The sequence below is a fragment of the Uloborus diversus genome, chromosome 6 (assembly GCF_026930045.1).
Source record: "Uloborus diversus isolate 005 chromosome 6, Udiv.v.3.1, whole genome shotgun sequence".
NCBI classification, from domain to species: Eukaryota; Metazoa; Arthropoda; class Arachnida; order Araneae; family Uloboridae; genus Uloborus; species Uloborus diversus.
In genome coordinates this window covers 71,461,813-71,475,399 of record NC_072736.1, presented here as the reverse complement: position 1 = coordinate 71,475,399, position 13,587 = coordinate 71,461,813, and positions in this window count along the sequence as shown.

Below are 13,587 nucleotides of genomic sequence, written 5' to 3'. Positions count from 1 at the left end.
GGGGGTGTATCTGACACCTGCGTCTCCATTGTAAACGGGCAGGTGTGCTCCATTGTATATTTTAGAGGGCGAAGAAGGAAAAGGAGAAAATGGAAGCCACCGAACTACTACTATTATTGATGCGGGAAAATTTGAGACTAATAATCATTTTTGTGTGTGTACTATATATTTTTATAATTTATCTTTCCATGAAATTCCTCAGGGACACACTTACTCATTTTTTTTTCAGAACATTCAAAACCGAGAGACTAATAAATTCAAAGGTGCGGATGCCTTGGGGGGGGGGGGGGGGTCTCATCTGTCATCTGATACTTTCCATTTTCACCTTTTGCTGAGTATTCCGGGATTTCCACTGGCACAGCAGCGGTAACAAAATTTGCTCATTTCCACGTGCGTGACGTATTTTTAAAACCTTAGATTAAAACAGCATTTCGTCATTTAAATGTCAGTAATACATTTTCTGGAGTATTTAATTTCCCGCTCAGTCATTTTGTAAGTCGATTAATTAAATAAAGAAAGTATTGCACCGAAAATGTGTTATTTGTCGCTCAAAATATTAAAAGTAATAATAATTAATGAACTTAAAAATAAATACAAAAACCTGTGATTTAAATTGTTAATTTTTACCTTGTTTTGAGATTTATTATTCCGGTTGCAGAATTTCTTTTATCTGTCTGCGACACAGATTAAGAAATTTAAAATAGTCTGTAAAATGAACAGACACTACTACATTAATCGTAAAATCTAAATCAGCACCGATAAACTATCAGTACGACAAGAACATAGCAACAGTGGATAGAATATAAGAACAAAAATCATTACTCACTGAAAAGTAAGATTTTTCTCAAAAGGAAAAGTCTTTGATTTTCGCCACAACTAAGAAATAGTCTGCGGACTATCTCAAGAATTCGCGACTACGTCGCGGTGTTCTATTTCCTGGGCTGAGCGTTATTTATAAAATTTCGTGTTATGGTTGTAAATGTACGATCAGATCCACATCATATACAAATCATTATTTTTGGAGTACAGAATTTTTTTCAAAATTGATGGTAAATATTAAGTAAAAACGAGTTGATGCATGCATCACGTGACTTTTTTTACGCCAATTTAATGATAATAGTGCCTCGGAGTAAGCAAGGGAACACTTTAACTATTTTCACCCCAAATTTGTTGCGAACCAAAGCAAAAAACGTTTTATACAGATTAATTTTCCTAATATTAAAACCAGATTAAAATAATAAAAAACAGCCAAATTGGCAACAAAACTTAGGCGACCAAAATCTCGGCGATACATAGCCAAGTGTTTGCCAAATTATGACACTTCTTAAGATTGCATCTAAATTAACAATGATTTCCTCCCAAAAAGGTGTAAAAGATTCTCTTTGGAACATCTGAATGCATCCAAAAGTAGAGGTGCACAACTAGAACCCACTAGGAGTCTACGTACCAAATTTCAGCTTTCTAGGACATACCGTTTTTTTTAATTTTCCGAGATACATACGCATATAAACACACATACTGACGTCACAAGAAAACTCGTTGTAATTAACTTGGGGATCGTCAAAATGGATATTTCGGGTGTCTATACGTTCTTAGGCATGTATCCACGTGTGGTCTTGTTGAAAAAAAGCCTCAATATTTATTCGGGGACGAGCAAAATGGAAATTAAGGCTGATTTTTGAGTGAATTTTTTTTCGCGAGTACAATACTTCCTTTACTATGTAAAAGGAAGTAAAATGGTTCCTTTTACTCATTTGTATAGGAATCAAAAGCCATGGTTCAGAATTTTGGGAATATAACTTAAATACATACCTAAAAATTTTACACCAGTGCAAATGAGTTGAGTAAAGTATTTAATTTCGATTCAACTTTTCTGTAGCATTTGATTAATATCTTTTGCAAGGAAAAGTTACAAATTAGTTTTTCGTAATAAATCGCAATGAGAAGAATTCCTCACAAGAAGACACATAACGAAAATTGACACAACGATAAATAAAGAAGTGCAATTGTTTCGTCCAGTCACTGAGTATTTGTACTCGTCTGTGTCACCCGACAAATCAATAACCTCTTGCATCCCTTCCCATGCGTTTAGAAATTAGCTTAAGTGTAAGTACAGACGTAGTTGGAGTCTCATCAATTATTAAGTTAAACACTCGGAGTTGTAGTACTGAAACTAAGAAAAGAACTGTCTGAAACATTAGGATTTGGTACGTGATGTTGAGGAAAGTGGATGTGATACGGGTTTTTTCTTTTAGGGTTAGATTTTAAACTCGTCTGACACTTAAAGAGAGTTTCTTTTTTAGGTTCAAGTTTCTGATATTTCTAGCGTTGTTTTAATCGTCATTTCTGCCGTAAGGTAAAATTATCTATTGGAAGAACAAATCTGTCAGGAAAATTTGAAAAATGAGTTATATCTATATTTATTACTCTAAAGAGTTTTTTAAGGTATAAAAATATAGTTTTCATGTTAAAAACTGTTGAAAAACAACATAATAAAAATTACGTAAGATCTGAAGTTTTTCTTTTTTTAGTTCGTACAATAATGCGACTCATTTAATGGTAATAAATTGGGGTGTAGACTACTGCAGCTTTAGATGTTGCTGCGAAAAATCTCAAGAATAATATGAAAATTGCATTAATAAATACAATACTCCCTTATAGTCTCAAATTAGTGAATACATTTTGGTCAAAAATTTTGTCTCAATTTTTTTTTGTTAAATCTGAATGCTTTGGCATTAAATATTGAAATGAATATTTTTTAAACGCTTTTCAGAGATTTTATGAAACTATGTAAATCTGAAAATAATCACTAGTCCCTGAATGCCGAAAGTTGAAAATTAAATAAAATACTCAACCAGTTACTTTTTAAAAACCCGACCCCAGATAATTATTTCAATATTGTTTTCTTTTCATTTTCTCACAACTGATTTCGATTTTGAAGTAATAAGTTCGTGATTTCAGAACAATTCCAAGTTCTCAGTATTCCATATTGCGACGAATAAAAGAAGCCACCGTTGATTTCACTCTCCTACCCCTACCCTTTACGAACTATCAAGCGTAAACTTGCAGGCATATTCAAAAGGTTTAAACACACCTTGATTGGGTTTGACTTGAAAGAGGGAGAAGAAAAAATGCAAATGACTGAACTATGCTGATATGTTCTTCAAGACCCGCTATATATATATATATATATATATATATATATATATATATATATATATATATATATATATATATATATATATATATATATATAGCCATTTTGGTTCGGATGTTTTATTGTTCCTCAGCTAGGGTCACCACAGCAAAGTTCCGGGTTTCACCAAATTTGCCAAATATAATATTTTATTTCTTAAACAATTCACGTGCTGCTAATAATCGATCGAAGTGAACAATCACTAAACGCGATGACTTGCCAGAAAAGGCAACCACTCAAACACGCACTCCCATTCAAAATGGCTGATCGTAAGCTAATGCGTCGATATATAGAGGCTTTATCTTCTTCCACAGTTCACAGTTTCTCATAGAGTTTTTTGCTTACGAAAAATAGATAAACGTTTTCGGATAAAGTGGTCACTAATAACTCAAAATATCTATTGGTCACTGGTGACTAACTAAAAATTCGAATATTGAGGTCTAGTGATATGTTTTGTCCACAACAATTAACTTCCAAATACTCCCTCTTTTCTGCTTTAGATCTGTACTAAATCAGTTTAAAACGAGCTGATGTGTGCATCACATGACTTCCTTTTACTCCATTTTCCTATTATTAGCAATTTTAATGTGATTCAATTGTTTACTTTCTTAATATCATCAACAATGGTTAAATTGAAACTAAATTTAAAAAAAAAAAAAATTAAAAAAATCGCCAAATTTGTCGCCAAGTTGGCGACCAAAAGACTGGCGATATATCGCCAGGTGTCCGACAAATTATAACACAACTTGAGTTTACATCGAAATTAACAATGATTTCCCCCCAAAAAGGGTCAAAAGACCCCCTCAGGAACATCCGAATGCAACCAAAAGGAAAGGTGCACCGTTTTTGAGTTATGCGAGTTACATACGCATATACACACATACACACATGCGCACATACATACGTACATACGGACGTCACGAGAACATTTGTTGTGTTTAACTCGGGGGTTGTCAAAATGGATATTTCGGGTGTCTGTACGTTCCTAGTCTGTCCACGTGTGGTCGGATCGAAAAAAAAAACTCAACATTCATTCGGGGGTGAGAGAAATGTAAATTAAGGCCGATTTTTCAGTGAAAATTCTTTCGTGAATACAATACTTCCTTTTTTGTAAAAGGAAATAATAAAAAAACCTAACTCTTATAACCCGCCCTATTTTGTTTGGAAATCTTCTACCAATGTCGCGTCTACCAATTATATAAAATTATCTCCAAAGTAATAAATCATGAGTTAATATGAAAGCAAAATGATCTTTCTAGTATTCTGGTAGAAAATTCTGTTTAAAATGGGATGGGACTCAAAAGTTGGTGAACTCTGGATTCTTTAATCTAATTTGGTACTGAATTGAGGATGAAACGCTTGGTAAGTAAATGGTGTTAATTGATAGTTCAACATCCTGAAATCTTTAAAACTATACAGTCGAGCTCGCTTATTAGAATATCGGTTAAAAGAATATTCCGCTTATTATAATACATTTTCAATGTACCAAACTAATGTAATGTGTTATTTTGATGGTTAATGAAATATCCCGCTTATTAGAATATTTTTTCGCGGCAAAATGGCTATTCCATTAAGCGGGTTCGACTGTATTTTCAAACGAATTCATTAAACGAACAGTACAGGGGTGCCCACCTAGAAGGGGGGGGGGGGGTCATAGCGCATACTGCGCCATTGACATTTTTAGGGGGTTGTTTTGAGGGGTATTTTTCTCATTTTTGGGGAAGCTCTTGTTTTGGGTGGTTTCCTTGATATTGAGGGGAGTGAACATCGCCTTTAGGGGGGCACCCCTGCAACAGTATCAATAATCAGTGCAAAAGATTTGCTACTTAGCTACTAATTTGGGACAGAGGTAATATTTTTTACCCAAACAACGTGTTGAAATTACGACTGGGTTGCCATTGTAATGTTTCTGATTAAGTAAGATTGCTTAGGAGATTATTGCAATGACACGTTTTATTACAACTATGACATTATCTTCATAGAGGAGAATTGAGTTATTAAATTATAATTAATATAGGCGATGAAGCTTTGACATATGAAGATGAACTAAAAACTTACGTATCATCATCTTTCTTTATTCTTTATTCTTTACTAATAATAAAGCTGAATGTCCGGATGTCTGGATGTCTGTGAGGAGCATAGCGCCTAGACAGTTAGGCTGGTTTTCATGAAATTTGGCACAAAATTAGTTTGTAGCATAGGGGTGTGCACCTCGAAGCGATTTTTTGAAAATTCGATTTTTTTTTATTTTCTATTCCAAATTTAAGAACTTTTTTCCATAACTTGGACGAGCAAATTACCATGACATGGACGAGCAAATTATCATAACATGGACGAGTAAATTACCATAATGTGGACGAGCAAATTACCATAACAAGGGCGAGGAAATTGACGAGAAAATCATAATCCATTATTTGTAAATATAAAGGCAAACCAAATGACCTTTTAATTTTCTACTTCGGGTAGAGCTACAGGTACCACTAGTGTGCAATATTTCAATCACGGAAATCTCAAAAATGCCCATCGTTGGATTCAGCACTGTCGATATTTGTAGTAACCATGTTTCATTTTTTCTTCTGGAAAAGCAAGTCCATAACCTTCCCGTTTAAAGTTAAACTAAGAAAACTTATCACCATAAAGTATTTAAGATTTCCATAAAAACCATCAATGTGCGGTCGTTAAATGCTTTTGTCTTCCTTGTTGAATTCATAAAAAGTATTACTGAGCAAAGATAAAATCTTCCAACGAGATACTATCTTAAACTTGTTTATCTGTCTCGGGAGAGTAAGTGTTGCTTTAAAAAAAAGTGAAGAATATTTTATGTATTTGATTAAACTTATGCAGTGAATACTTGACTCACGTAAGGGATGAGTTCCGAGATCCCAAAATTGTGAGTTGGGAAAAAGAATATGCATACGATATTTTGATAAACGTACACTATTATTTTGGACACTTTTAAACATTACACAAACTATCTTAAACTATTACTTTACTATGTATTACCGTTTTCTACATAAAAAACAACATATACAACAACAACTACTGTTTTACTACTATTGTTAACAACAAACAACTACTGTTAACAACATATACTGTTTTCATTTGAAGATGCTTTATTCAACTTTAAATACGTTTTTGATATTTATTCTTCCGAAAAATTTGTCTTCCTTTAATTCTAAGAAACTTCCTCTACTCGTATTCATTTGCTTTAGATGATTTTTGCCTTTTTAAAATGTTTATACTTGTTTTATTTTATTATTTCTATTATTATTATTGAGCAATCACAATTGTTTGTTGTTCTCATTTGATCGTCTTTAAGGTCCGGTTCCTTTTTCAGCTTGGACCAGGGGCATTTGCAGCACCACAGCGCTCCGACCCTTGGTCCTGAGCACTGTCCCCCGGAATCCGCTTCTCTTGGGCGGTGGCGTCCATATCCTACACACACGCACGCGTCTTTACACACATACACACAACTACGTGCATAAAACAAGCCTACACGCACACACACACACACACAACTATACACATTTAACCGCCTAGGAGGAGGGGCAGGCTTTGGGGGATAGGAGCTGTTTTTAGAAACAATAACCCCGACGAGTGAGGTCTTGTCGCAACTCATATTAACGTGATTGCAAAACACATAATTTGAATTCAAAATTTCAAAATTCAAGTTAATTTTGTTTAACTGTTGTTTTGAGAAGTTCTATTGTTGTCTGAAGACGATGCACACATGCACAAAAAACAGTAATGGCGACAAAATCATGTAATGGCATATCATGTAGCATACTTAAAGCAAATGCAATGCAAAATGTAATATTTAAAGTAGTTTCACTTCTAAAAATCAGTATTTAGGTCAATTGCAGCTTGATCTTTAAAGCGTTTTCGACGAAAGTAATTTTGCAGCAGTTACAGGAAATTACACGAAATAATGTCCGTACTTTCTATAAATACAACAACAAATTGAACCAGGAATCGGGTCTTCTTTACTTTTTGAGTCGAAATAAGTTATCCGAGGGAAGCCGAAAGCAATAATTGGCGACCGACGCTATTAAGCAAAATTCCCATTACCAGAATCGATTAGGAGTCTGTTAAATGACTTCGGCCTTTCTCGATAAATTTCGGGTCGGCTTATCGTTGAGAGGCGATGTTGTACATGTCAAGCAGAACCCGCTCTGTTGCATGAAAATTTATACTCGGTTGCGTCTGCGGTGCTTCATAATCATGTCAAAGACGGTTTCTTTTCCGTCAGTTTCTGAGCCCTTTGATGATATAAGTTGACACACTCAAAAGCGGAAGATTCTATGAATATTAAGTTAGTATCTTTTTCTGTTATGAAAAATAAAAATAAACTGTAACTAAAAAACCTGTTTGTACAAGATGCGTCAAGGTTGTTTTCCTTCATACTCAATAAAACCCATTTTGTAAGTCAGAATTTTGCAATTATTTTCAACAATGTATATTCATATTTAAAGTTTTGTTTTATGCAGATTTGAATCACACATAAGGTTGTTGAAGCCCCTCATTGTCAATATACACTGAATACGTCGATTGCTGACATTTCGAGATAGATGTGGGTGAGTTGGCAATTTCTGACTATTTTACGTTCAATAGCCTCACAGTCGGACTGTTTTTATAACGCGATACCAAAACACCCCACAAAAAATCGAAAGGGTCCGAATCGAGAAAGAGGGCAATGCACCTCAAATCGCTTCTAATTGATATAAAGTGTTTCATGTTCCCTCAAAGCAGCCGATGACGCCTTTGAGGTGTGAAACGCTCTCCATTTTGCTAGAACCAAATGCCACCTCAGTCAATTTATAAAATTGCGGGAAAAAAGGGAACTTCTTCGGTGTATGGACAATGGAGGACGTCCCCATTCAAATGCGTTCTTCAAAACAATGTAAAACAAAATTTTAGATATGTACCTACATTACTTAAAATACACCGCCAGCTCAGTTATTCCATCCGAAGACTGCAGTTTCGTGCTTTTCAGCACTCATCAGCCCGGAATCGGAATCACACGAGCTGGAGGCGAAAAACCTCTTAAGAGAGCCAAGAGAGCCAAACAAACTGGTAGCTAATGTAGAATTAGCACACAGGATGAGTGACCGCAGCAATGGTGCGGTTCAACTCAAAGACTGATGGCAAATCATGGTATTTTGTAGAAAGTGTGCTTAGGGCGGTAACTTGCTACAAAATACCATGCTTTGCCATCAATCTTTGAGTTGAACCGCACCATTGCTGCGGTCACTCATCTGGTGTGCTAATTCAACATTAGCTACCAGTTTGTTTGGCTCTCTTGTCTCCCTTAAGAGGTTTTTCGCCTCCAGCTCATGTGATTCCTATTCCGGGCTGATGAGTGCTAAAAAACACGAAACTGCAGTCCTCGGATGGAATAACTGAGCTGGCGGTGTATTTTAAGTATTTCTGCCTTAGTCCTGGCTTATGGCGGTAACTTGCTACAAAATGTACCTACATTATTTGAAAACCAAAACGTTCTGATTCACAAAAAGGTTTTTTTGTGAGTTTTGAAAAAAGGAAGGAATTTTTCCACCACCTGTATTTGTAAATCAAAAGAACTAACTATAGAAGGCGCTGTAAGCTCAAGTAAATGGCAGCAGAAAGAAGAAACACAAACAAATCTAATCTTCAGTTTTTAAACTTAGTGAATAAAAATACATTTTTTTTCTAACTTCATGGGGTTTCTCATTTGTATTATTATTATTATCATTATCTTTTTGACATGGAAATTTTAAGTATTGTAGATGTATTAGATTTATCTTACGGATTATCTTGGGGTAATTTAACTTTTGGAATATTTTACCTGTTTAGCACGTTGGTGAAATAGTTTCTTACATCCTGCTGCAATTTGTGAATAAATTTTTAAACAAACTTTTCGTGAATGTTTTTTCCATTTCATCAACATTAGATTTCTTGACTAAACTTAACTGTTTCCAAAAGGAATCTTAAGTTTGGGGTTACACGTTTGTAGAGACACAATCTGTGGTTTTATATAAAGGACAAACTAAGATTAGCGTTTCTGAGTTTTTACGTAATTCTTCGAGGCATGCAATGGATTCTTAAAAATCTTTTGAGCTCTGTAGATTACCAGATTACCACATTTTAAAATATTTATGGGAAATTAATGTAGAGTTTTTTGAATAAATTATGTTCATTTTTAGGGTCTTAAAATGAATTTCAAAGAAAAACATACAATAATTCTGAATCTGAAAAACAGCTTTACGTAAATTATCATAGCTCTTTAAAGGTAAACTGCGAACTGAGCAGAAGATGGTGTATTTAGTTGAATTCTAACTTTCAACAAGTGCATTTAATTTATTCTGTCACAGTTAATTTGTCTGGATTACTCCAATATTTAGTTCACTTTAGTGATTTCATTTACAATCAGCTGGAGTGTTTTGCTACAATAATTTCATTTACCAATGCATTGCGTTGATGTTTGATTGCACATACGCTGTTTACTATAACTAGTCAGAAATAGATTTGGATTTTCAACAATTGAAATGACAAAAACTCGGAGAGAATGCTATACGTTTCAAGGTCGCTTGACCTTGAATATTTAGGGATCTTTGCTAACATTATAATATTCTTGATATTTTACAAGCTTTAAGGGATTGAACACTATCATTGATATTTTAGAGCATTTTATCACTATACTACATAAACGGATTCTAGGCAAGACTTATTTTACATATTGTTAGTGTTACGTGCCAGTGTGTAAAGACTCCAATAATTTTGTCTGGCATTATTACAAGTGTCAGTTGCGTCACTATGGGGAGGGGGGGGGGTCTAAATACAATGACCCCGAAATGAATGACCCGAAAATGGATTTAAGAGTTTATGGAAAATATCAGTACTTCACTTCTGCAATTTGCCCTTAATGTATCTTAAATTATGTTTAATTCATGAAACTTTATACATTTCATTTTTCAATAATAAATTCATAAAACATCTACTCCAAAAGACACATTTGCTGTTTTTTCCCTTGTATTTTTATATTTTTTACGAGTGAAATCTTAAAATTTACAAAAAACGAATGCACTTTAAAAAGGGGGGGGGGAGGGTTCAATATAAATGAAGCACAATAATTGCTAAATTGGACCTGTTGCTTATGCGTTCAGGGCAAATTTCAGATAAAATGCATTCATAATTGGTACTTGTATTTATATTAGCGAACTAAAACTTTTGTTACTCTACATAATTAAAAATGAGTGGCTGCTGGAAATTATCTGAACTTCATGCGTGGTAGGTATCATTCCAAGATTGAAGATAGCTAGTACAAACGGTAGAAGAAACTCACATGTGTTTTGGCACGAGACATGCTACTAGCAGCCATAACAGGTGCTGCTCTGGAGCAGGAAGTAGTAACTGGAGAGAACAAGTCCAATAATTTATAAAGGGAGGCACTTTGAAGAGGTGGGGACTTTGGGAGACAAAGATCCCAAGTCACGTGTTTCAACTACGACGAATCCGAGAAGTACGTACTGGATTAAAGTGAAACAAACCAGATTTCGTCCAATACTTTACATTAAATTTCATCCCGTGACTTGAAATCAAGATTTGAAAGCTTCACTCTCTCCACCTTTTATCCCTTCTCAATGGTGCTGCTATACATAATTATTCTAAAAAGTAATGATGAAAGCCTTCCAAGAAGTTGAACTTGACTCACATTTTGCTCAAAGCTTTAAACAGTCAACTAACATTGCTTTGCTGATTGATTCAACATATGGTTCCTACTTACGAATACATTTTACTATTTTCTCAATTTCATAGAAATTTGAATGCACAGCTTTGAAAAAAAAAAAGAACTTTTTTTTTATTATTCCAATGATCAATATTTTTTGACTGACTATCTGAAATTCGTTATTCTTTTTGAAATGCTGATAACTATGTTTATTTAAAAAAAGAACGAAAACAAATCTCGTTACGATATTGATTATTTTAATTAAACTTTCCACGTTCATTATCCCTCCGCCACAGCTTTTAAACATGATTTAAATTTGAGCCGTAATTTCGCTCATTTTTTTCTCTTTCAAATACTGAGAGGAGCCTCGAAACTGGTAATTTAGCAGAGATACGATCAGTTGACGTTCGACATTATCACTAAGTGCTTCAATTTGTTCGCAATGAGTTGCCGTGAGCCGCAGCTGAAGTGTTTTATAACATTATGACTTTAAGAGTTAAAGCCGTTTTCTATCTATAAAAAGAGCATTGGTGTTCACTGCATTATGTGTATCAAAACTACTCCTTTTTAAAATTTTTGTTATAGTTGTTCATTAATTATTAATTATTTATACGCTAGAAATTATTTTTTGAATTTCCACCATTTATTATAGACGAGAAATATATCTTTCCCCTTTTGGAAAGAGATTGTATGGATTTGGATTTTTATTTGCAACATCTGCCATTTGTCTCTTAAAGCAAACTATTGGTCAAACTATTATTTGACTTATACGTCAAATAATATGCCAATGTGCTGCCTTTTTTACATTACTACTTACCTATCTATGTATCTGGTATTAATGTATTCTTTTTTACAGCTGACTTCAATTTTATTTAATGGCGTATATTTTCGTCTGTTAGTCTTACATTTATTTTTTCATCATTGGCGTATTGAAATTGGACAAGAAGGGTCTTAATTAGTCTTGGAAATTTCTCGGAACCACAAAACCGTGCGTTTCAATGCTATTTAAGTAAATCGAAGTTTTTTCTTAAATTTCACTTATAAGCATCATTTTTACGTTAAATTTCTATTACGGACGAGAAAGAAATTTGAAAGCTTAATCCTATGACTTTATCGAAAAATATTTTTTTTTTAACATGAAGATAATTGTTTTAAAGTTTGGAAGACAATTATAATGGAAATTAATGCCAGAAAATCAGCTTCCCAAAACAGAGAAAACTGATTTTATATCATTGTCACATAGTTTCATTGTCACATAGTTCAAACATTGTCCGGTTTTAATGAGTTTTTTTTTTTCAAATAAGTTTTTCGCCGTTGCAGCTGCAATATATATACTATATATATTTTTTAAAGTCCTTTATATTTAGCTATTTCGGATTGGGAACGGTTTCAAAAATTTTATCTGTGGAATGTCTTCATACTTATTTTTTGTCTAAACTCAACACAAAATGTATTTGTGTTCCTAGATGTGTTATTTTTATGTGAGAAAACGAACGGGTAGGATTCAAGAGCAAAAAGATGGAGCAAAATACAAGTTGCTATAACTTCGACCACAAGTGGTGCTCGTGTGAGTAGTTGATTTGGAAAATCATGCAGAGTGGAGAGTAGAGATTTGTGTCCACACCTCAACACATCACCGCGCTTAAGCGCCAGAAGAAGAAGTTGATTTGTGAATTTGTTTGGTGAATAAGGTCTGTGAATTGGGGCCGTGGTAGCCCGCTCGGTAGAGTGTCGGATTCGGGGCCGGAGGGTCCTGAGTTCGAACGTCGATGGTCGAATACCCACCGTCGTCATTAAAGGGGACTGGCCGACGTTAAATACACTCGTGGTCTCAATGTCCTCCAAGTGAAACGATACCTCTGGGGGTGCTAGCACCAGGTAGCTATTAGCTCCTGAACTAGTTCTAAATTCTCATTAACTGTTCGATCCGATGATGGTGCTGCCATCTATCGGTATATAAAATAATGGAGGCAAGGCACTTAGTATGCAGTCCTCGACATAAATACAGTTGTAGTCAATTGTGACTCTGAATAGGAATAGGTCCGTGAATTAACTTTCGAGATTGCTAAACTGAAGGTTTGGGTATATTTTCAAATGAAACTAATTCAAACCCTGGTTATTAGAATAAACTTAATCAGTGTAGTGGGTGAGAAAGAGAAATATTTTGCCAAACTCTATAAAATGTGTTGTGGCAGATCCCAAAGACTTAAAACTAATTGTTGATGGACTGTGGTGTCTCATCTGGTTAATTGGCAGAGACTTGCAAAGACGGATTTGCCCAGTTGTGGACTAGTGCAGTGTAAGAATACAGAAGAAAAAAGGTTGCATTAATAATTTTAAAGTTTTTCAGTCATTCATTTTTCTTTCATTTTCTTGTTTTTGCGTTATGGTGTAAACATGCAAAAACGGAAACACAAATGTCAAAATTTGTGCTTAATTAGCAAAATAAATTAAAATGGTGTGGTTTTATGACAAAAATTGTTCTTCTAGGGAAGAATTTTTTATTTTAAGCACTTTTTTTTATCGCGACACTGACAATGTTTTGCCGTTCCTTTTAGTGCATTCGACTAATTATTATGTAATGCTACTCAAATTTTTATATTGATTAATTTAAGTAATTCCAAATGATACATTTATAGAACGAAAGTTATGGGTTCAGCATAAAAGAACTTTTTACGTATATTTT